We start from the raw sequence: 24,470 nt of genomic DNA, 5'->3' as shown, positions 1-24,470 counted from the left end.
CCTAATGGGTCTTTGTATAAGACCAAAGGGTGTGGGCCTGCAGGCCTGTTTTGCACAAAGTGTTTGTCTATGGGTGACTTCAGATTATCATCACAGTTCAAAAAATTGTATGTATATATGGCTAGCATGGTTAAATTCCTGGGGGATATTTCCTGACTCCCCCTTTTTTGTTTCTTTAATAATGTCTTAAAGGTCTGGTGAGCTCTTTCAACAATTGCTTGGCCTGTAGGGTTATAGGTGAAAGGTTTTCTTAGGCTCCACCAAGGAAGAAATGCCAATCAGCCACAAAATTAGGCAGTACAGAGCTTTATTGGGGTTTGCTCACCGGGGCGAGGTTCCCCAGTCCACAGAGCGGGACCGGGGAAGTCGCGCCCAAGCAGGGAATATGGTGGGGTTTTATGCACCAAATTCTGGTTGGCTCTCTGCGTGGGGGCTAGGGATTGGTCTCTTTGAACCAGGTGTCAATCTGTGATTGGTGGTTCCCTGGTTGGACGTCAGCCCTCTCTTCCGGGTTGTAGTTCGGCTGCCATTTTGTCCTACCCCGCCCATCCTGACAATAGGGGATACCTGTTTTATGCTGAATTCCCCATTTTTCTAAGAAAGCCTGAGTGGCTTGTGCAATATATCCTGGGCCATTATCAGTCTTGATTTCCTGTGGACAGCCTAGATGGCTGAAGGCTTCGAGCCAATGAGCTCTAATATGCTTTGCTGACTCCCCGGTGAGGGGAGTGGCCTGTAGAGCACCTGAGTAAGTGTCTGCTTGGAAAGACAGGCCCTCTGCTGTCTCTGCAAGCTGCAATGAGTTTGAGCAGCAAGTTAATTACCCTATTGTTCTCAGGACCAGGTAGTTTCTAGGTCTAAAATTTGCAGTGTTTCAAAGACTTAGATGCTTATTATTCCTCTTATTTCCTTTCTACTTCTACTTCCCCTCTTCAGCTATTCACTCTAATGTACTTTCTTTCCATGCCACACAAGAATGTGGTATCTATCTTTTTCCTTTATCCTTCTTACCCTCTTCATTTACAATCTTACACTTTCCTTTACTTTCTTAATTCTTTCCTTACAGACTATCTACAACTTACTTGAACTTTCTACAACATACATAATCTATATGACATTCTAAAATAAGCATAACAAGTCTTTTGAAACTTAAGTATGATTATATTACTAAATGTTTGACTTAAGGAGTATATTACGAATGAAGAGGGGGATAGTGAGTAACATCTGTTTGCCAAATCATTCGAGGTTGCAACCTTCTAGGGTTAATCCCAAGAGTAGGGGGTGCTTTTGCAAGTGCTTGACAATCTGGACATTCTCTGATAATCTGTTTTGCTTGGGCCCGTGGAATATTAAATTCTTTACATAGAGCCTGACTATTTTGGTGAAAAAAATTGATGAGACATCACCGCAGATTGAAAAGTATCTGCTAGGCTGAAAAGGGCATCAGCCCGAGAATTACCCTCTACTATAGGTCTAGGCAAGCCTGAATGAGATTGGATATGGGTAGCAAATAAGGGGTGCTTCCTTTTATCTAAAAGACTTTGCAGGGTTAGAAATAGACTTAGTAACTGAGGCTCAATGGACCCTTTTAATAGAGCCTGATTTATATGAAGGAGTGTATATACAGTATAACCAGTCACAAACTAAGTTAAGAGGCTCTTTGGGCCAATGCTGGAGGGCAAGAATAGCCCCTGAAATTTCCGCCCGTTGGGTGGAAGAGTGCCCTCCAGAAAGAAATGTTTCCACTCATTCCCTTCTTTCCAGGTGATAGCAGCTTTCCCTGTTTTTCCTGAACCATCAATAAAGATGGTTTTAGCTTTGGGAATAGGAGTGGCACTGAATTTTCCCCCATGCAGATATTAAGAGTGGAGAGGTTTTGAAGAAGTTTATCAGAAGGTAGATGAATATTAAATCCCCTACAAAACCAGCGACTGCACACTGAAATTCTAAAGATTGACTATAAAGTTGTTGTAGATACACTTGGGTGAATAGAACGTGTATAACAGCTGGATTGTGGTCAAAAAGCTGAATTACTCTATCACGGCCTTTGATAATAAACTGACATAGTGCAGTAATATAGGTGGTAATAGTGCTCTGGGGTTGATGGAATAAAAATAACCATCCAATCATTTCTAAATTAGGTGACAACTGTCCGATTAGGCCAGTAGGCGTCCCCAGTGTGGGGAAGCGAAAAAGTCTGACAGGTAATTGTCTGTTTACCCTAGTGAGCTGCCTGGAAGAAAGGTATTGGTTACCTAAATCTAATTCCTGTCTAGCCTGATCACTTAAGGATCTAGGAGAATTTAGGTCTGGATCCCCTTTAAGGGTGTTGAACAAGTTGGTTAATTTCCCACTGGTGATCACTAAACTGGGACGGATCCAGTTGATGGTGCCTAAGAGCTGTTGTAGACTGTTAAGGTTTAAGGGTACCTGGATCTGAACTATTTGAGGCCTAACTGTATGGTGAAATAAGACATATCCTAAATACTGCCAGTGCTGATAATGCTGTACTTTTTCCAGGGCTATGACTAGTTCTGCTGAGGAGACACTGTCCTCAAGACAGAGGTAAACTTGCTTTAGCTCTCCTTGAGAGGCTGCAGCAATTAGGATGTCATCCATGCAATGATAAATTATACTTTGAGGGGAACCAAGATGGCGGCGTAGGTAGACACACTGAGCCTCCTCGCACAACCAGAACTGACAGAGAATCGAACAGCAAGGGGGACAGACACCAAGGAAATAGAAAATAAACATTCATCCAGACTGGTAGGAGGGGCGGAGACGGGCACCAGGGTGGAGAGGACTCGCGTGGCTGTGGCGGGACCGAGACTGGCGGAGTGTGGGACAAATGACGCAGGCAGTCCGAGCACTAGCAGACCCTGCGGCCCCACATTTGCACAGATAAACCCAGAGGGCCGGTCTCAGAGTGGCGGAGAACGGGGCAGGCAGAGCAGCGGGTAGCACCCCGCGGCACCACATTCGCCCACAGATAAACCGGACAAACGGTGGGGAGTGAAGCAGACTGTGCAACCCAGGGCTCCAGCACGGGGGAAATAAAGCCTCAAACCTCTGATTGAAAACGCCCCTGGGGGTTGGGGCGGCAGCAGGAGAGACTCCCAGCCTCACAGGAGAGGTTGTTGGAGAGACCCACAGGGGCCTAGAGTGTGCACAGGCCCACCCACTTGGGAACCAGCACCAGAGTGGCCCAGTTTGATTGTGGGTATCTGAGTGAAAGATTGAAAGCCGGAGGAGAGTGAGGCAGGTGCCATTGCTCCCACTCGGCCCCTCCCCCACGTACAGCGTCACAGCACAGCCACCAGCGTTACCCCACCCTGGTGAACAACCAAGGCTCCGCCCCTTAAAGTAACAGACTCGCCAAGACAAAAAAAAAAAAAAAAAAAAAAAGGCCCAAATGACAGAACACTTCAAAGCTCCAGAAAAAATACAACTAAGTGAGGAAGAGATAGCCAACCTATCAGATGCACAGTTCAAAGCAATGGTTACCAATATGCTCACAGACTTGGTTGAATCTGTTTGAAAAACAGATGAAAAAATGAAGCCTATGCTAAGAGAAACAAAGGAAAATGTACAGGGAACCAATAGTGATGGGAAGGAAACTGGGACTCAAATCAATGGTGTGGACCAGACGGAAGAAGCAAACATCCAACCAGAAAAGAATGAAGAAACAAGAACTTGGAAAAATGAGGAGAGGCTTAGGAACCTCCAGGAAACCTTGAAACGTTCCAACATCCAGATTATAGGGGTTCCAGAAGGAGAAGAGGAAGAACAAAAAATTGAAAACTTATTTGAACAAATAATGAAGGAGAACTTCCCTAATCTGGCAAAGGAAATAGACTTCCGGGAAGTCCAGGAAGCTCAGAGAGTCCCAAAGAAGCTGGACCCAAGGAGGAACACACCAAGGCACATCATAATTCCATTACCCAAGATTAAACGCAAGGTCCTACATCCAAGATTACTGTATCCAGAAAAGCTATCATTTATAATGGAAGGGAAGATAAAGTGCTTCTCAGATAAGGTCAAGTTAAAGAAGCTCATCATCACCAAGCCCTTATTATATGAAATGTTAAAGGGAGTTACCTAAGAAAAAGAAGATCAAAAATAGGAACAGTACAAATGACAGCAAACTCACAGTTATTAACGACCGCACATAAAACAAAAATGAGAGCAAACTAGGCAAACAACTAGAACATGAGGGTTGTCGATAAGGGAGTGGGAGGGGGAGAAGGGGGTAAAGGTACAGAGAATAAGTAGCATAGATGATAGGTGGAAAATAGACAGGGGGAGGGTAAAAATAGTGTAGGAAATGTAGAAGCCAAAGAACTTATAAGTATGACCCATGGACATGAACTATAGGGGGGGAATGTGGGAGGGAGAGGGGTGGGCAGGATGGAGTGGAGTGGGGGGGAAATGGGACAACTGTAATAGCATAATCAATAAATATATTTAAAAAAAATTATACTTTGAGGAAACTGAGTCCGTACTGGATGAACAGCCCGATGAACAAAGTGTTGGCAGATGGTAGGGCTATTTAACATGCCCTGTGGCAGGACTTTCCACTGAAACCTCTCTAATTGTTGACAATTGTTAAGTACTGGGACTGAGAAGGCAAATCTCTTGCGGTCCCTTTCTGCTAGGGGAATGATAAAGAAACAGTCCTTTAACTTTTTCCTCTTTTCCTGTTTAGTCCTGGGGCCTGATTCTCTGATTCTCGCCCTCCTGGGAGGGCTCCTCTTGGCTTTAAGGCCTTAAACCTTGGCTTCCCGGTTTGCAATGGGAAGGGAGTAATACGAAGGAAGCTCCAAGTAGTGGCTGAAAAATAGCCTCAGTTTTAAAAGTGCCTTTTTTTTTTTTTTTGAAAGAGTAAAACATGGGGCTCAAACCCATGACCCTTGGATTAAGGGTCCCATGCTCTACCAACTGAGCTAGCCGGGCTGCCTGGGTGAACACCAGGAATCCTAACCACTAGACCATGTGGGAAAGATGGGGGTGGAGGTGCTTTGCTTAAATATGTTTTAGAAAAGAGTGGTTACGCGCCAAGGGCCTTTTGTGGCTTGATTAACTAACCGTTAAACAATCAATTCAAATTCTTTCTGAGTAGAATCCTTATGATGTAACAACATTAGAGATCTCATTCTGTTTACCAGAGATTTAGAAAAATATTTTGAGATTGAGCTATTCAGAAACAAAAATAAAATTCAAGCAAACCAGTATTTTCAAATTAAATCCTTTAAAGGAGGGAGTGAGACACTAGCCTTAGAATCTTATCTCATGCTACCTGGTGTTATTTCAACTTCTGCCCGACTTGCTCCTAAGTAACTAAGTCTAAAGATCCTTTACTAGGGAGACATTCAGCAGCCTTAAAAAGCTGCTGAATTAGCTTAAAACATTGCTCTTGTTCCTTAGAGAGCCCATTCCCCATCGTTGAGGATTTTTAGAAACTTTTAAAGGAATTCCTTAACAATTAAAAGAACCTTTTCTGAAATTCCTCCCGCCACAAGCATGGCGATTATGAAACCAGTTCCAGTTTCGCTTTCACTCTGTCTGCACCCTCAGATCCTGTTTCTTGCTAGGGAGGAGAGTGTAGTGGGTCGAAATGTGCTGTTGGTGGAACACAGTCAGGGCGGGTTACCCGATATTTTGGGTACCCTAACCCTGTTTATGGGTCTCGGTTTCTCTTCCCAGTCGTCTAGATCAGCTGGGAGGGCTCGGAGCGCTGGGTGACCAACCCTTATATTGTGCTTCCCCGGATGAGCCAAAAGGTAAATTACGTGAGATAGAATTCCCTGTGAGGCCCTTGCACGTCTCAGGGATTCGACCCAGACACCTCCGTGAGGCCCCCACTCACGTAGGGACACCCGAGGTCTCAAGCTGGAGGGAGGAAGTGCCTCTTTTCTTCGGCGCTCAGCAAGAAGCTGAAACTCTCATAAATACCTCGCTACACAAGCTAATAAAAGGGAAAGTCTTTGCTTTCTCCTCCCCAAGCCTAAACTTAAGGAGGGATTGTGCTGCAGGGGATGGGACTGTAAATGCTTTTACAATGTGCCTCTCGTTGCATGGACATTTACTTCTGGCTGGAGGGAGACCTAGCCTCCTGTCCCCGTCCATGTCCAGCTTATCCTCTCATGGGAGTCTTCTAGCGGTGAGCGCCCTAGCGGCCTTTAAATACTCGACCCGTGCCCGCAGATTGCAGCAAATGCTTGGGAGAGAGAAAGCAAGACTCCTATTCATGGAAGAGGGTGCAGGGGAGAGAAATGAGAAGAAAACCGCCCAAGAGGTGGCACGACAGAAACCTTTCCTCTTATCTGTAACACACCTGGGGGCCTTACTGAGAGGTGCCCCTGTGCCTGGGGGGAAGAAAGCACTAATTTCCGTCCTCTTAGGTGTGCCGTCCATGACGATGGCTTGTAGCCTCTGGTCAAAGCAGGTCCCAAGAATCCTCAGGTCCCTGTTCGGGCACCAGATGTTACTGAGCTTTATCTCTGAGCCCCGCGTCTGCCATGGATGAGAATAAGTCTACCAAGACATGATCTGCTTGGGGAGGAGAGGTGGCTGATGATCTGAAGGGCCACCTATCCACCCCAAGCAGATCATGTCTTGGTAGACTTATTCTCATCCATGGCAGACGCGGGGCTCAGAGATAAAGCTCTGTGACACATTTTTATGTTTTCTGTACTTTACAATTTTTCTCCGAGGAATATTATGTATCAAAATACATGATTTCCAGCCCTGGCTGGTGTGGCTTAGTGGTTCAAGCGCCGACCTGTGAACCAAAAAAATACATCATTTCTGGCTTCTGGCCAAGATGGAGGTGTAGGTAGCCACACTGTGCCTCCTCGCACACCCAAAAGAAGGACAAAAACAATTTAAAAACAAAAAACAACAAGAACTGACAGAAAATTGAACTGTATGGAAGTCCAACAACCAAGGAGATAAAGAAGAAACATTCATCCAGACCGGTAGGAGGGGTGGAGATGGGCAGCGGGGCGGAGAGGACTCACAGCAAGGCAGCGGCTGGCGGACCCAGCAAGGTGGCGGATTGTGGAATGGGGCAGGCCAGGCTGCAGCTAGCATACCCCATAAGGTGGTGGCTGGCAGACCCTGCGGCCCCACCTTCACACATAGATAAACTGGGAGGAATGGCGGGGGAGCAAAGCAGACCATGCAACCCAGGGCTCCAGCTCAGGGAAATAAAGCCCCAAACCTCTGATTGAAAATACCCATGGGGGTTGAGGCGGCAGTGGGAGAAATTCCCAGCCTCACAGGAGAGTTCATCGGAGAGACCAACAGGGGCCTAGAGTGTGCACAGGCCCACCCACTCAGGAATCATCACCAGAAGAGCCCCATTTGATTGTGGGTAGAAGAGGGAGTGATTGAAAACTGGCAGAGAGTGGAGCAAGCACCATTGCTCCCTCTCGGAACCCTCCCCCACATACAGCGTCACAGCTCAGTGACCAGTGTTACCCCACCCTGGTAAACACCTAAGGCTCTGCCCCTTTACCCAACAGGCTCGCTAAGACAAAAAAAAAAAAAAAAAAAAAAAAAAGGCCCAAAGGCAAGAACAGATTAAAGCTCAAGAACAAATAAGCAGCGACTTATTTTTTCAAAATAAACAACTAAGCAATGAAGAGATAGCCAACCTATCAGATGCACAGTTCAAAACACTGGTAATCAGGAAGCTCGCAGAATTGGTTGAATTTGGTCACAGATTAGATGAAGAAATGAAGGCTATGCTAAGAGAAACAAAGGAAAATGTACAGGGAACCAATAGTGATGGGAAGGAAACTGGGACTCAAATCAATGCTGTGGACCAGAAGGAAGAAAGGAACATCCAACCAGAAAAGAATGAAGAAACAACAATTCAAAATTATGATGAGAGGCTTAGAAACCTCCAGGACATCTTTAAACGTTCCAACATCCGGATTATAGGGGTACCAGAAGGAGAAGAGGAAGAACAAAAAATTGAACACTTATTTGAACAAATAATGAAGGAGAACTTCTCTAATCTGGCAAAGAAAATAGACTTCCAGGAAGTCCAGGAAGCTCAGAGAGTCCCAAAGAAGCTGGACCCAAGGAGGAACACACCAAGGCACATCATAATTACATTACCCAAGATTAAAGATAAGGAGAGAATCTTAGAAGCAGCAAGAGAAAAGGACACAGTTACCTACAAAGGAGTTCCCATAAGGCTGTCAGCTGATTTCTCCAAAGAGACCTTACAGGCAAGAAGGGGCTGGAAAGAAGTATTTGAAGTCAAGAAAGCCAAGGACGTACATCCAAGATTACTGTATCCAGCAAAGCTGTCATTTAGAATGGAAAGGCAGATAAAGTGCTTCTCAGATAAGGTCAAGTACAAGGAGTTCATCATCACCAAGCCCTTATTATATGAAATGTTAAAGAGACTTATCTAAGAAAAAGAAGATAAAAAATATGAACAGTAAAAATGACAGCAAACTGACAGTTATTAACAACCACCCCTAAAACCAAAACAAAAGAAAACTAAGCAAACAACTAGAACAGGAACAGAACCACAGAAATGGAGATCACATGGAGGGTTATCAATAGGGGATTGGGAGGGGGAGAGAAGGGGGAAAGGTACAGAGAATAAATAGCATAAATGATAGGTGGAAAATAGACAGGGGGAGGGTAAGAATAGTGTAGGAAATGTAGAAGCCAAAGAACTTATAAGTATGACCCATGGACATGAACTATAGGGGGGGAATGTGGGAGGGAGGGGGGTGGGCAGGATGGAGTGGAGTGAGGGAGGGGGAAATGGGACAACTGTAATAGCATACTCAATAAATATATTAAAAAATAAAGTGTACAATTCAGTGGCATTTAGTATATTCAAAATGTTGTGCAGTCATTATTTCTCTCTAGTTTCAAAACTTTCTCATGATTCCAGAAGAACATTTTGCCCATACTCATTAAGTCCCACCAAATTAATGGGTACTTAATCACTTTCCATTCTCCCTCTCTCACCAATCTCCTCCCCAGCACCCCCACCCCACAAGCACCGGCCCCTGGCAACCGCTAACCTCCTTTCTGTCTCTATGGGTGTACATATTCTGGGTATTTCACATAAAAGGATTCATGCGATATGTGACCTGTTGTGACTGGCTTCTTTCACTTAGCATAATGATTTTGAGGTTCATCCAAGCTGTAGCATGTATCAGTATTTTTTATGGCTAAATAATATTCCCGTGTGTGTGTGGGTGTATCCCAATTTATCCATTTATCTGTCCATAGACATTTGCGTTGTTTCTACCTTTTGACCAGTACGACTAATGCTCCTATAAATATTTGTGTAAAAACTTCAGTGTGGATGATATGTTTTCACTTGTCTTGGCTGTATACCTAGGACTGGAATTGCTGGGTCATGTGGTAATCCTTTGGTTTAATTTTTGAGGAACCACTAGACTGTTTATTGCAGTGGTTGCACCATTTTATGTTCCTACCAGCAATGTCACATATCGCAATGTACAAGTGCTTATATTTCTCCACATCCTTACCAACACTTGTTATTTTTCTTTTCTGTTCTTTTTTTTTATTATAGCCATCCTAGTGGGTATAGAGTGGTATCTCCTTGTGGTTTTGGTTTACATTTTCTTAATGACTAATGAAGTTTAACACCTTTTCTTGTGTTTGCTAGTCATTTGTATATCTTCTTTGGAGAAATGTTCACCTTTCACCATCCTCATTCCTGTCTCCCTCACTATTTGGATTGGTTTTTGAAGAGTTGGTCTGGGACATACCTGGACATAACCACCTTGACATGCTATGATGATTAGGCTGAAAATGAAAGGTTGGGGAGTTCAGGGAGAATTTTCTTTTAACTTCAATGGCTAGTCAACTGGCCAAGGCAGTGTAGGAAAATTCTTCCAAATCTGGAAGTAGTAATACTACTTTAAGGGAAAGAAAAGCTTACCGAGGCGATAGACATGTGGAAAAGAGTGTGAAACAAGTACCTTCCTAAAAGAGAGCCTCACCTGGGAAAAGATTCACTGGAGAGACTAAATTTCTTTCTAGATGTGACCAAAGTTGAGTCAAACTAAAAGGTGGTGAAGTTCATTCACGACTTGTAATTTTAAGAATCTGTGTCTTAGTAAAATTAGTAATAAATATATATATCTGGAAAATAAGATATGATTAATCAGTTCATTGAACAGATGAGAAAATAATATCTAATGTTGGGAACTGCCCTGCCTGGTTTCAGAAGCTGTAAACCCCCATGGCTAAGGCTGAGTGACAGGCCTTGGGACCATAAGCCATTAAGGAGACAAAGCTTATCTCCCTGGCAGGGACGCTGCCTCTGCCCACTTTACTTTACCCTGCTTGGCCCTGAGCTTGACCAGTTAGCCAATAACAGGTAAGATTCTTCAAGGGAGGGATGACCTAAGACAGGCGTGGTCACAAAGAGGCCCTCAGGGAAGGACTTGGGGGGCCACAGGAAAAGGGGGTGATGGACCCTCACCCCTCGGCTTTGACATAGCCTGAATCCTCATTCTGTCTGCAAGAAGTCTCCTAATCTCTTTGCTGCCTTACTTCCCCTGCCTGACTTAAGCCTGAAACAATGACAGAGGGTGGTGTGTTGGGAACTGCCCTGCCTGATTTCAGAGGCTGTAACCCCTCATGGTTAAGGCTGAGTCAGAGTTGGGACCATAAGCCACTAAGGAGACAAAGTTTGTCTCCCTGGCAGGTGTACCACCTCTGCCCACTTCACCCTGCTTGGCCTTGAGCTTGGCCAGTTAGCCAATGACAGGTAAGAATCCTCAAGGGAGGATCAACCTAAGACAGGCTCTGGTCACGGAAGAGGCCTGCAGGGAAGGACTCGGGGGGCTGTGGAAAAAGGGGGTGATGGACCCTCGCCCCTCGGCTTTGAAATAGCCTGAGTCCTCATTCTGTCTGCAAGAAGTCTCCTAATCTCTTGGCTGCCTTACTTCCCTTGCTTGACTTAAGCCTGAAGCAATAACAGAGGGCAGTGCAGTCCTGTGCTGGGAGGGGTGGATTCCCTGGGGAATCAGGCCTAACAAAAATACATACATTCCTGTGAAACCTACTTAATTTGTACCCTCAGTTTAAGAGATAAGGGTCCAGACCTGAGATGAGTCTGGCGCCTAAAGTTTTATGGCCCTCTAACTAATTGGCTGTAACTCAGAATAAGCCCTCAGAGTTCTCTGTAAATCTTGTATTGTTTAACCCTTACTGACTGACAATGATTGATGAGCTTTATCTGTATTCCTATGCGAATGAACCTAATAAAAGCCCCTGGAGAGAGAGGCCCTTCTCCCCTTGAGAGAAACAGTCACCTTTCCTCCCCAAGCAGATCATGTCTTGGTAGTCTTTTTCTTCATCCGTGGCAGAACCTGGGGGGCTGCGTTAAAGCCCCCCGACAGTGGTGCATCCCTGTGCTGGAAAGGGCGGATCCCCCAGGGCGATCAGGGCTAAGAAAGAATACATGAAACCCTGTGAAACCTGCTTTGCTAAGAATGCCCTCAGTTTTCTGATAGGGGTCCAAGAGTGAAATGAGTTTGTTGCCCAAAGTTTTATAGCTCTTTAGCTAGCTGACCTGACTCAGATTAAGCCCTCAGAGTTCTTTGTATGTTATCTATTGTTTGATCCTAACTGCCTGACAATGATTGATGAGCTTTACCTGTATTCCTGTGCAAATTGAACCCAATAAAAGCCCATTGAGGAAAACCTTTTGGCCCTTCTCCTTTGAGAGATCAGCCACCTTTCCTCCCCAAGCAGATCATGTCTTGGTAGACTTATTCTCATCCATGGAAGACAGGGGGCTCTGTGGGCAAAGCTCCCCCACAATCTAACAACTTAAAGCTGGCTAATATTTATTAATTTCTGACTGTAAATCCTCACTTCACCTTTTAAGTTAGCTACTGATATTACTTTCATTTCACAAATGAGAAAGCTAAGCCCTTTAGAAGGTAAGGGGCTTGTTGTATAGCACTCGACTCTTAAGAGTGTAGGGGAACAGTGATTAGAATGCAAGAATGCTATTCCATAGTCTGTGATCTTATCCACAGCTCTACATCATCCTTTCTTTTATTGTTCAAGAAATTTGGGGAAAAAATTAAAGGGGTGTTGGAGAATGAAAATTTCTGTCCATATTTCCAATGTGGGACACTGGTTCTCTTATAAGAGAAAGGTATCTCAGTGGCTACCATATTGTGCTGGAAAAGTTCATTTGGATCACATATTCCCTTTGCTCTTATCCTTTATCTGCTGATGTTCTTCCCCAACGTGCAGGAGGTTGTCATGCTTGGCCCATGATGGGCAATCCCCTTGGGCTTTAGATTCTCACCTATTGCAAATGGTCAGGGCCATTCCCTGTAGGCAATGGCAATGGCTCAATAACATGACATGCCCACCTTCACACAGGGCATTTGAGGCTTCTGCTATAAACCAATTTCCCTGAGCCTGATCATTCTCTTAGGTTACACCTAAAATCAGAACCTACAGGCATAAGGGGCCAGAACATGGCTGATTTCTTTTGACCATGAGACTCAGCCGTGTTGTTGAGAAGAGATTCCTGCCTCAGTTAGGGGTTATCTCTACATTCCTATCAGGAGGATGAAATGACAGTCAGAATATCTGGAGAGTTTACATGACATCAAAAAGAGTTTTGAGGGAGAGACATATCAGTGAAGGAGAACCTAGGTTATGTGTGGGAGTGGGGAAGATTGTCCTTCCACCTGGCCTCTGTAGTAGTAAGGGTGGGGGACAGAGGGCAGGAATGGGGAGAGAAAAATGTCTATAGGACAGATGTACATCTATGAGATTTCCAGAGTTTTGGCATCCACTAGAACACCCTTTAATTTTTCCTGTTGCTCAGCTACTAACAAAGAGCAGGATTGGGGATAATAAATAAAACTCTGGAGTGGGTAAATGTCTGGGGTGCTGGGTAGAGAGAGGACCACAGAGAAAGGGGGAGTAGAAGTGGGCTTGGGTGAAAACAGTGTGCCCACCCCCACCAAACTGAGATTAGGTATAACAATAGAAACTCCTCTAAAATCAACTGGTATTGGCTGCACTTCTGGATGGGAGTGAGGTGGAATGGAGCAATGTTTTGGGTTGTGATGTTGCCTTTGATGTGACCTTGGATCACACTCAACACCCCCCTCCTTAACTTCCACTCCCCACCTGAGGATCTTTATCTCCTCAGGAACTTTGCCCACCAAAGCCATTTCTTTTCCTCAAAGCATTTAGTTCCCAGAATGCCTGAAGGTTACACCCCACCCTTCTTGAGTGAATGAGTTCTTTGTCTTCCCATCTAGCTCAGAGTGTGCATTTCTTACCATATTTGTGGCCAGTAGTTTGGTTTGGGGTAGGTGAGAGGGATGCTGCTGAGTCATTTACCAAAACTACTAGTATATGACTGCAAAACTTGTGGGCGTTTCTTTCTATTTCACAGTTGAGGGCAGATGTGACAAAGTGTTGTGTTTGGTAAATCTAATTCACACCTCGGGATACATCTTTAGCTGTCCCCCAATCTTGACATGATATCTCCTAGCTGTAGATACCCCACTGTTGTTAAGTTCCTCTGTTTCTGACCAAATACCAGGAAGTAACACTGGAACCATATGTGAACAAAGCAGAAGATCTGGACCAGCCCAGTCAGCCCTTCAAAATCTGCCCAGGGGAAATCAGGTATTGCAGTAAACAGCTGGGCCCCTGAGAGCGTTTTACCAGTGGAACTGTGGCAAGATGATTTACTGTGATAACAGCTATATTATTCTCTCTGTATTCTCTATGCTTAGTCATTTGCCAGCACCTCCAGTATGTGATTATAAACCTCTCTAGGGGTGTACAAACTTTTGGCATCTCTGTGCCACACTGGAAGAAGAGAGTTGTCTAGGGCCACACATTAAATACATTGCAACATGTAATCACACACAAAACAACCCTTATAATGTTTTAAGTAAATTTATGATTTTTTGTTGGGCCTCACTTACAGCTGTCCTGGGCTGTATGCGGCCCTCAGGACACAGGTTGGACACCCCTCCTCTAGACATATTTTATATTCCTTTGTCTCAGGTTTCTAAGCCTAGAGGACTGAGTACCCATCTGCTACTGGACAAAGATTAATTGATTAAGGCATTGAACTAAGCCCTGGAGGCTTTGAGGAGTCAGCTTTCTGGCCTCCTTTGGCATCATATGCTAAGACTTTGGCTGTACAGCTACAAGCATTTTAAATAGCTACACATGAACAGCAACTCATAAGCGGTACTTGATAATTCCTGAGGAGATAATGGCGACCAGAATCAGTGGGATTTGCATTGGTTTGTGTCTATGACTTGGGCCCTTTTCCCAGAAATCTCACTTTTGTCACAGTCTCACAGGGGCAGAAGGTCAGGCCTTTTTGTTGACCTCATAGAGATATAACAGATAAAGGGAGGAAAGTCTTAGCTTAAGAGGATGTCCACCATGGGCTCTGCTGAGTGTCCCAGAGGAGAGGGTTTCCACTGACAAATTAACTCCCAGCTGACTCATGTAGGGAAAAGATCAGCTGGGCAGTGAATGTGTATCCTAGCTATCTTTAAATAATTTGAAGCTTTCATTTGGGAGCTGTTTTTTTTAAAAAAAAAAAAAAAACCCACAAGTACAGTGTGGGGAAAGTCAGGGAAGAGGGGAAGCAAAAGGCATTAATGTGAATATACCATGCTATGTTCCAGATCATATATAATCTACGTGTGTTATCTCATTGAATTCTCCACCTTTGGCATGGGCATTATCATTAATCATATTTTCAAATGAAATGGACTCAGAGATATTAAGTCATGTGCCCAAGGTCACATGGTTACAGAAATGTGTACACACACACGGAGCACATGCCTGCTTAACAGCATGTAGTCCTTTATACCACTCTGAGAAGCAGTGGAAGCCACAGCAGGCAGATTTTAGCTCAGCAAAAAGAGTGTTCTAGTAGAGTTTTTTGGAATGGCTGCTCGGGTAGCCCAGGGAATTGTGGTAACAGAGGCTGGAAAACCTCTTACTCGGGGGCTCTGAAAGGTCATCATTGGTGTGGGCATAAAACGATTTTTAAGGCCCTTGGCAGTTTTGAGACTTTATCTCTCAGTTGGAAGAGACCTGAGCTAGGAGCAGGGATTAGGAGCCCTGGGCTCCTGGTCAGTTATTATGTGGTTCAGTAGCTAATTTTGGGGCCTCATCATCCTCATCTAACAGAAGAAGATTGGGCTCTGAGGGTTTTAAAACATTATTAACAATAGAAATCTTCCCTTGAATGGATTATGTATGTGTCAAGGTAGCTTTTTGAAACCATATATCTGTATTTATACCTATATCTATATTTATAGCTATGTATGTAGACACATGCATACATATTTTATTAATATATACATTTTATATGATTACATGCACACCTATACCTGTGTACATATATTTGTGTCTGCTTGTGCATATAGTTGCATAGTTTTATTTGTTTTAATCCCTTCATTTTCCCTTTCCAAGCATGATCTTGGTACATCTCTGTTTTAGAATTTCAGCATTCAGACGGAAGTTGTGTGAAGTCAGCTTTTCTCCCCTCAATACAAAAGTGACCAAGAACATTAAGATATTCTGTCACAGAGGTCTTTGTGGGCAACAAGATGTGAGAAGACACACCTTCAAGGGTGACGGGAACACAGAAGGAGATATTTCCCCTGATTAATAATCAGTTTGGTATTGCTGTGTGTGTTTTGGTTGGGGAGTATTCATCTGCAACTGTCAGTGAACTTAACCCCAAAGTAGTGTTCCAGATGGGCATCAAGACCTTGGGCGGGATGGCTGCTGGGCCTGCCTGACTGGACTGACCCAGGCACAGGGGGACCCAGCATCAACAAAGAGTCTCATACCACACCCACACAAGAGGCCTACAAGCTAAGAGCTGGATGACTTTGAGGGTCACCGTGGGCTTGGAAACAAAGGATATAGCAGTAACCATGATAGCCTGTGGGTTGGAGGCTGTTCTTCATTTTCTCTGGCACTTTGGGACCCTGCCTGATCAGATGTGATTTAAGGAAGATAAGGAAATGTGGCATTTCTTCCATGTCAGAGTTTATACTGAATTTATACCCATCGGGTATCCTATATGTCATCTATAAAGAAATGGCTGCCTTGCTTGTGTTTTAACTCCGTCTCCCCTTTATCCAGAGGTGGGGCTCCATTGACTACACAGCTGGAAAGTTATTGTCAATCCCATGCTGTTCTGAAGTCATATGTGACGATGCACGTGGAAACCAGATGTCATAGCACAAAAGAATGTTATCATCTTCTAAGGAGATGATTTTTATTGTGTGAATTTCCCACACAGATTCAGACTCCTACAGACAAGGAGGGAGACTTGGGGAAGTTCTAACGAAAGTCCTTTAGGCTATAAGTTTCATGAGGGGATGGATGGTACCTGCCATGTTCAGTCTGAGCCTCCAGTGCCTGGCACATAGTGGGTGCTCAATATCTGTTTGCTAAACGATGGCAAAGTTGTGCCATCCAGTCCTGCTGCAAAGACTCCCTTCCTTACTCAACTTGCAGCTATAGTCCAGGTGGGCAGCACCGGTCTCAGACTAGAAGCCAAATTACCATGGATGACCATGAGACCAGCTTGAAAGGGGCTGAGGCTGCGAGTGAAAGGCTTATCAGGAAACTCAGAGCCCATGGGGATGTGGGCTGGATGTGACTGGCTCAGCCACAGGAGGTGTGGAAAAGGGCCAGCTGGGTCATAACACAGCAAGGGTTTGTAAGGAGGTGGGGGGAGGTGAGGGTGAGCAGAAAACAGGAGACACGTGAGCAGAGGGAACAGAGGCAAGCCTGGCCCACAGCTGGTACCCAGTGACTGGTGTTCAATAAATTAATGAGAAATCAGTCGTTTTCATCTAGAAATGGATATTTATGATGCTCATGGCCTCTGCACAGGAAGGTGTGCTGTCTTCCCTAGAGAAAATGGTCACTCACAGAAGGGACGCAGTGCAGTAGCTGATCTTATCAATCTCTTTCTCCAGGGCAGGAAGCTCAGGAGCTTGGTGAAGACTTGGAGGTGTTTGTTCCATTTTTTAAAATCATATTTTTAAATTGTTATTCTATTACAGTTGTTCCAATTTTTCCCTGGGTCATGTTGATGGGTGCAAGTGGCCTCTGGAGCCTCCTGTAGGCAAAGAGAGGAAAGACCACGCTGGCTTCCTCATGGCCTCCCCACCTTCCCAGGTGGGTGGTCTCTTTTAGGGGGCTGTGTGGGGATCAGGGATAGTCCTGGGGCCCTGATCTTGAGTGTTCACCCAGCTCCACCCAGGTCTAGCCCCTGTCCACAGATCTTCTGCATGGCAGTAACTCCGGAGCTGCTTGCCTGGGCTTGTGCTGGTCAAGGTCTCACCCAGGCCTGAACTTGGCTTCCCCTGTGGATCCAGACTTAGGACTACAAAGCCCTGATGAGTGGCCTGATTTTCTTCACACAAAGGCTTAGTTCAATAACCAGTAGCCACACTAGTGACAGTCCTGAGAGGGTACCTATCTCTGTTTACTCCTCTCAGAAGAGGGAGCTTTTTCTGAGGCAGCTGTACCAGAGGACACAATTTTAAAGTGGAAACTTCCAGATAAGATGGTATATTCATTTCTTGTGACCACTGTAAGAAATCATCACTAACTTGATGGATTTAAAAGACAGAGGGCTGAAGTCTGACATCAGTTCCAAGGTGTCATTCATCAGAAATCAAGGTGTCAGCAGAGTGCCTTCCCTCTGGAGGCTCTAAGGTGGAATCTGTTTTTTGCCTCTTCCAGCCTCAGGAACTAAGTTCCTTGGCACATGGCTCCTTCTTCCATCTTCAAAATATAGAAAAATATACTTAAAGGAAATATAAACAAGCTAAGATAACAGGCAAAAATTAACATCCCTGATATTCACCACCGACTTAAAACCAATGATTTGGTATACATTTTAATAGGTTCTTTCCTATGCAAATATGTGTACTTAGCCAAATAGAAATGGGGGAATTCCACACATAAGATCACCCCTTATTTTTATTGAGATATATTTGGCACACAGCACTGTATGAGTTTTAGGTGCACAGCGTAATGACTTGACTTGCAAATATTGTGAAATGATTACCACAATAGATTTAGTTAGCATCCATTATCCCTCTACAGTGGTTTCTCTTGGTCTCTGTGGTACAGAGGGATGCTTCAGCCTCACTCCTGTGTTCTAGGATTTTTTAGAGGTGTTTTGATCATGAATAGTTGTTATTTGTTTTTCTTCTGATAGGCAGCAAAGTTGGGGATGATTTATATGGCCATCTTCATCATTGTGTTTCTCATCCATAGGATCTATCTTTACATGGGTAGTTAGGGCCAGGGTCCTGTCAGGTGCGAGACATTTATGAGGAGAAAGAAGAAGCTTAACTTATTCTGTGAGGATCATGGGGTGGGTGAGGGATTTCTATCCCCTCTCTTGCTCCATCTTTAGCCCTAATAGACATATCTAGTACATGCACCCATCCAGTGCAGAATATGTATTTTTATAAATGAATTGATCATTTATGTAAATCTTTGGAATGTTTCCTGGCCACAACATAATTTTACAAGAAATCAATAAAACTGTAATTAGACAAATCCTTGTAACATTAGAAAAAAAGAAATACACTTTTAAGTAACCCAAAGTCAAAGCAAAATTTAAAAAGAAGTAGAAAATGTTTTGAACTGAATAATAATAGCAGTACTTAAAAATTGTGGAATGCAGCTAAAGCAGGTGGAGGAAAATTAAGTCTTAAAACTTATATATGAAAAAAACTGAAAGTATTGAGCTGATCATGTAGCCCAAGAAGTTAGAAATTAGTAAGCGAAATAAACTCAGTGAAGTAGAAGGAAGAAATAATAAGAGGTACCAGAATTTAATGAAATAGGCAAACATACAACAGAGAGGTTTAATAAAGCAAAGATTAATTATATGAATAGTCTAATAAAATTGGAAAACCTATCAAGAATCTCATCAAGAAAAAAAGAGAAGGTGCAAATATTTGTTATTAGGAACTAAAAAGAGAATTAAAAAAAAATAAATGTGCCAACCATTAAAAGATAAGCCAAGAATACTACAAAAAACTTATACTAATAAATTTAAAATTTAGAAAAAACAGAAACATCACCGCCTAACACCTACCCAGGAAAAAATTGAAAACTTAGGCAACACTAGAGCTATCAAAGAAATTGCATCAACAATAAGAAATTTTCCACATAGAGCCCTGGCTGGTGTAGCTCAGTGGATTGAGTGTGGTGGGCCTGTGAACCAGAGTCGCCGGTTTGATTTCTGGTCAGGGCACATGCCTGGGTTGTGGGCCAGGTCCCCAGTAGGGGGTGAGTGAGAGGCAACTGCATATTGATGTTTCTCTCACTCTCTTTCTCCTTCCCTTCCTCTCTCTCTAAAAATAAACAAAAATCTAAAAATATAAAAATAAAATTTTCCACATAGAGAACTGACCTAGATGGCTTTCCTGTTAATTTATACTGACGTTCAAGAAAGGAAAACAATTAAGCTACAAAATCTTGCAGAAAAGAGAAGAAAAGGAACACTGCTTCATTTTAGAAGGCTGGCATAACCTTGACACAAACAACAGAATGAGAAAAGAAACTTACAGGTCAATCTCATCATAATTTATAGACAGAAAAACCCCACAACAAAGTATCAACTTTCAAAATTAACCCATCAGTATGTAAAAAAGTTAATATAATATGAGCAAGTTAGGTGTACACTAAGAATGCAGATCTCATTTAACCTTAGAAAGATCAAGTAATGTAATTTGCCACACAAATTAGAGAAAAATCTTATCTCAAGAGAAACATAAGAGAGAAATCTCAATAAACATTCGATAAAATTCAACATTCACACATGAAAACAAATATAATCTTTTAGCAGATCAAAAGGGGAAGAAGTTTCCTTAACGTAATAAACAATATCTGTGTAAGCTGAGGAAACCATTTACTCAAAGTTCATTTTGAAAGAAAACAAGTTTCCATGTTTTCCTCGAGAATGTTAGAAAACCCTTCTCTCCAGGCTGCTTTACACACAAAGTGTGTGGTACGTGGTACTGGTATTCTCCCAGCTCTTTTCCTTGGGAGGCTTGAGTTTGGAAATGATCTCAAATGGGATCCTTTCAGGGAAGTCTACAGAGATGAAAAGGGGAGATTATGAGGAGTAGATCTGAGGGAGGAAGCAGGGCTGGGCGGAGATGGAGAAAGTTTCTAGCCCTGTGGGCCCCTTTTCTACCTTTAATCCCAGGTCCTGGGCCTGACACTCTAACTCTGATGTCTGCCCCTGTGTTTGGGGCCCCAGGGTTCTCTTGGCCAGGGGAGATCACAGGGCCCAGAGGCCATGCTCCATTTTTGCTCTGATAGGCACATGTGCAAATTACTGTTAGGTTGTGTGTCTGGGTGTGAGAGAGGGCTTTGTGAGGATCCCTCACTGAGATGGATGCTAAGAAAGCTTTGGTTTCCTTCCGTTTTGGACACCAGAGTCATAAATTTGCAGGGACAGCATGGGAGTAGCAGTTTGAAGAAAAACTGAAAAAGAAGATGTTATTCTGGGATGTTATTCCTGGGGATATAACATCCTTCTTAGCTCCTTCACTAGGAGAAGTTTCTGCCTTAGTTCTTTCTGTCTAGAGCCAGGCTCTCCAAATCTCTTTTTTACACTTTTCTCTCTTTTCTGGTTTGTTTATCTATCTATCTATCTATCTATCTATCTATCTATCTATCTATCTATCTATCTATCATCTATCTATCTATCATCTATTTATTGTTGTTCAAGTATAGTTGTTTCCATTTTCACCCCATCATGCCCCCCCCCACCCTTGAACCTACCCCCTTTGGCTTTGTCCATGTGTCCTTTATACATGTTCCTTGATGTCTCTTCCCCTATTATCCCCTATTATCACTCTCCCCTGTCTTCTCTGGCTACTGTCAGTTTGTTCTTTATTTCAATGTCTCTGGTTGTAGTTTGCTTGCTTGTTTGTTTTGCTGATTAGGTTCCATTTAAAGGTGAGATCATATAGTATTTCTCTTTCATTACCTGGATTATTTCACTTAGCATAATGCTCTCCAGTTCCATCCATGTTATAGCGAAGGGTAGGAGCTCCTTTCTGTCTTTTCTTTTCTTCCTTCCTTCCTTCCTTCCTTCCTTTCTTCCTTCCTTCCTTCCTCCTTCCTTCCTTCCTCCTTCCTTCCTTCCTTCCTTCCTTCCTTCCTTCCTTCCTTCCTTCCTTCCTTCCTTCTTCCTCCCTTCCTTCCTCCCTTCCTTCCTTCCTTCCTTCCTTCCTTCCTTCCTCTCTCTCTCTCTCTCTCTCTTTCTTTCTTTCTTTCTTTCTTTCTTTCTTTCTTTTTCTTCTTTTCTGCTGCATAGTATTCCATTGTGTAAATGTAGCACAGTTTTTTGATCCACTCATTTACTAATGGGCACTTAGGTTGCTTCCAGCACTTGGCTACTGTAAAGGATGGTACAACATGCACGAATTCAAATCCCTTTTTTATGATTAAACAAGTTGGGCTGGCTATCTCTCTCTCTCTCTCTCCCCAGCTCATCCCCATCTATTCTGGTTGCCCCTCCATTTTGGTTACTCGGAAGTGACAGTGTACTATGAAGCATGGAATTTGGCTTCCTGAGGAGTCAGAATTGCAGCCAACCAACTGCAATCTCAACCCAATGTCCATGGTCCCACAGCTAAAAGTAAGACAATCCCCAAACAATACTGCATCTGCAAGTCTGCTAATTTCTGGATTTCACATTTCCCAGATCCTATATAAGATTAGGTCTTGCTGGGTTCAGAGACACTGTTCTTCGCAAGTATAGCTCTCTCTTGCTTAGCAAACAATAAATGCAGATTTTTGTTTCAGACACTGAACACTCTTCTCTTCCTGTGATACTCCTTGCTGCATGACCAAGCTCGCTGAGCAACTTGCCTTGTTATCAGCAAGTTGCTGTGAAGTAGCACAGCTGTGGTAATATCATATATCTTATTGCATTACATTTTTTTTTCTTGACCCAATTCTCTTTCCTTGCTGTTACTGTCCTGGGCTTGCACCTCCCAAATAAATCATTGCCACTGCAATCCTTGCTTCAGGCTCTGCTTTCTATAGGAGTCAGGACAGGACAAAGTGGGAAAGTACACCTCTGGACATTTTTCTCCTTGAAGCTCAGGCTGAAAGTTAAAGCTCAGAGAGTCCTCTTAGATATTACAAACAAGATAATCCCTCTGAATATCCTTCTATTAAAATATTTTCTTCTCATAGTATCCCCTCCTGGCAGGGTTTGGATATTTCTCCCCTCTGTTTAGCCAAGGTTTATGATGCCTTTTCTTATTGCTTTTTACAATGAGTTTCTGGGGGACTGACCAGGAATTTCACCTAAATTCTTTCTGCTGGTAAAGGCACTGCAACCTTATAAAGAGCATTCCAAGATTCTCTACTCCACTGAGGGAAAGGAGCATATCTTGTAACTTCTAATGGCAAAACATCTCATGGAGAAAATGAGATGTCCACATGGCAAATACTTCAGTAACAAAGGAAGAGCTGGGGAGCAGCTCTATGAGTCTTCAGAAAAAACTTCTGGTCTCAGAAGAGGTGGTATTTTTCTTCACTTTTTTGCACACTTCATTCTTCCTGGTTTACAGTTGTGTGATTATCTAACCAGGCAGTGACACAGCCAAAGAATAATTGACTGTCACTATGGTGTGCTCAATGACAGCCTTGGGGACAATGTACATGCAGAGCTTTATTTAATGCTGTCAGGGGGTGATGAGGATGATGAAACATGGTGCAAAATAGAAAAAGTGTGGCCTTTAGGGCAAGGATGAACGTGGAGCAATAAGGAGAAGAGTAGTCAGAAATAAACTAATAGTTCACAAATTGCTTAGTAAGTAGAAGTCTGTTAAAGAATCAATGAGTGGAGGAACCAAGATGGTGGCGTAGGTAGACACACTGCGCCTCCTCGCACAACCAGAACTGACAGAGAATCGAACAGCAAGGGGGACAGACACCAAGGAAATAGAAAATAAACATTCATCCAGACTGGTAGGAGGGGCGGAGACGGGCACCGCGGTGGAGAGGACTCTCGTGGCTGTGGCGGGACCGAGACTGGCGGAGTGTGGGACAAATGGCGCAGGCCGTCCGAGCACTAGCAGACCCTGCGGCCCCACATTTGCACAGATAAACCCAGAGGGCCGGTCTCAGAGTGGCGGAGAGCGGGGCAGGCAGAGTGGCGGGTAGCACCCTGTGGCACCACATTCGCCCACAGATAAACCTGATGAACGGCGGTCTGCGCAACCCAGGGCTCCAGCTCGGGGAAATAAAGCCTCAAACCTCTGATTGAAAGCGCCCCTGGGGGTTGGGGCGGCAGCAGGAGAGACTCCCAGCCTCACAGGAGAGGTTGTTGGAGAGACCCACAGGGGCCCAGAGTATGCACAGGCCCACTTACTCGGGAACCAGCACCAGAGTGGCCCAGTTTGATTGTGGGTATCGGAGTGAGAGATTGAAATCAGGAGGAGAGTGAGGCGGGCGCCATTGCTCCCACTCGGCCCCTCCCCCAGGTACAGTGTCACAGCGCAGCAACCAGCATTACCCCGCCCCTGTGAACAACCAAGGCTCCGCCCCTTAAAGTAACAGACACGCCAAGACAAACAAACAAACAAACAAAATGGCCCAAATGACAGAACACTTCAAAGCTCCAGAAAAAATACAACTAAGCGAGGAAGAGATAGCCAACCTATCAGATGCACAGTTCAAAGCACTGGTTATCCATATGCTCACGGACTTGGTTGAATCTGTTCGAAAAACAGATGAAAAAATGAAACCTATGCTATGAGAAACAAAGGAAAATGTACAGGGAACCAATAGTGATGAGAAGGAAACTGGGACTCAAATCAATGGTGTGGACCAGAAGGAAGAAAGAAACATCCAATCAGAAAAGAATGAAGAAACAAGAACTTGGAAAAATGAGGAGAGGCTTAGGAACCTCCAGGACACCTTGAAACGTTCCAACATCCGAATTATAGGGGTGCCAGAAGGAGAAGAGGAAGAACAAAAAATTGAAAACTTATTTGAACAAATAATGAAGGAGAAGTTCCCTAATCTGGCAAAGGAAATAGACTTCCGGGAAGTCCAGGAAGCTCAGAGAGTCCCAAAGAAGCTGGACCCAAGGAGGAACACACCAAGGCACATCATAATTACATTAGCCAAGATTAAGCAGAAGGAGAGAATCTTAGAAGCAGCAAGAGAAAAGGACACAGTTATCTACAAAGGAGTTCCCATAAGACTGTCAGCTGATTTCTCAAAAGGGACCTTACAGGCAAGAAGGGGCTGGAAAGAAGTATTCCAAGTCATGAAAGACAAGGGCCTACATCCAAGATTACTGTATCCAGCAAAGCTATCATTTAGAATGGAAGGGAAGATAAAGTGCTTCTCAGATA

At 43.8% G+C, this 24,470-nt stretch overlaps 1 protein-coding gene across 1 annotated transcript in view; it reads right to left on the bottom strand.

Annotated features, from left to right (window-relative positions):
• Window positions 1-23,568, bottom strand: part of LOC128781446 (cathepsin G-like) — a 61,542-nt gene extending 37,974 nt beyond the window's left edge. The window contains exon 1 of the mRNA XM_053929136.1: window positions 23,480-23,568. The gene's annotated coding sequence lies outside the window, so the exon portion shown is untranslated. The remainder of the gene's footprint in view (window positions 1-23,479) is intronic.
• Window positions 23,569-24,470: the final 902 nt, after the last annotated feature.

Source organism: Desmodus rotundus, chromosome 7 (genome assembly GCF_022682495.2).
Source record: "Desmodus rotundus isolate HL8 chromosome 7, HLdesRot8A.1, whole genome shotgun sequence".
NCBI classification, from domain to species: Eukaryota; Metazoa; Chordata; class Mammalia; order Chiroptera; family Phyllostomidae; genus Desmodus; species Desmodus rotundus.
Note: the sequence above shows the minus strand (reverse complement) of the source record. Positions and strands in the feature narration are given on the sequence as shown.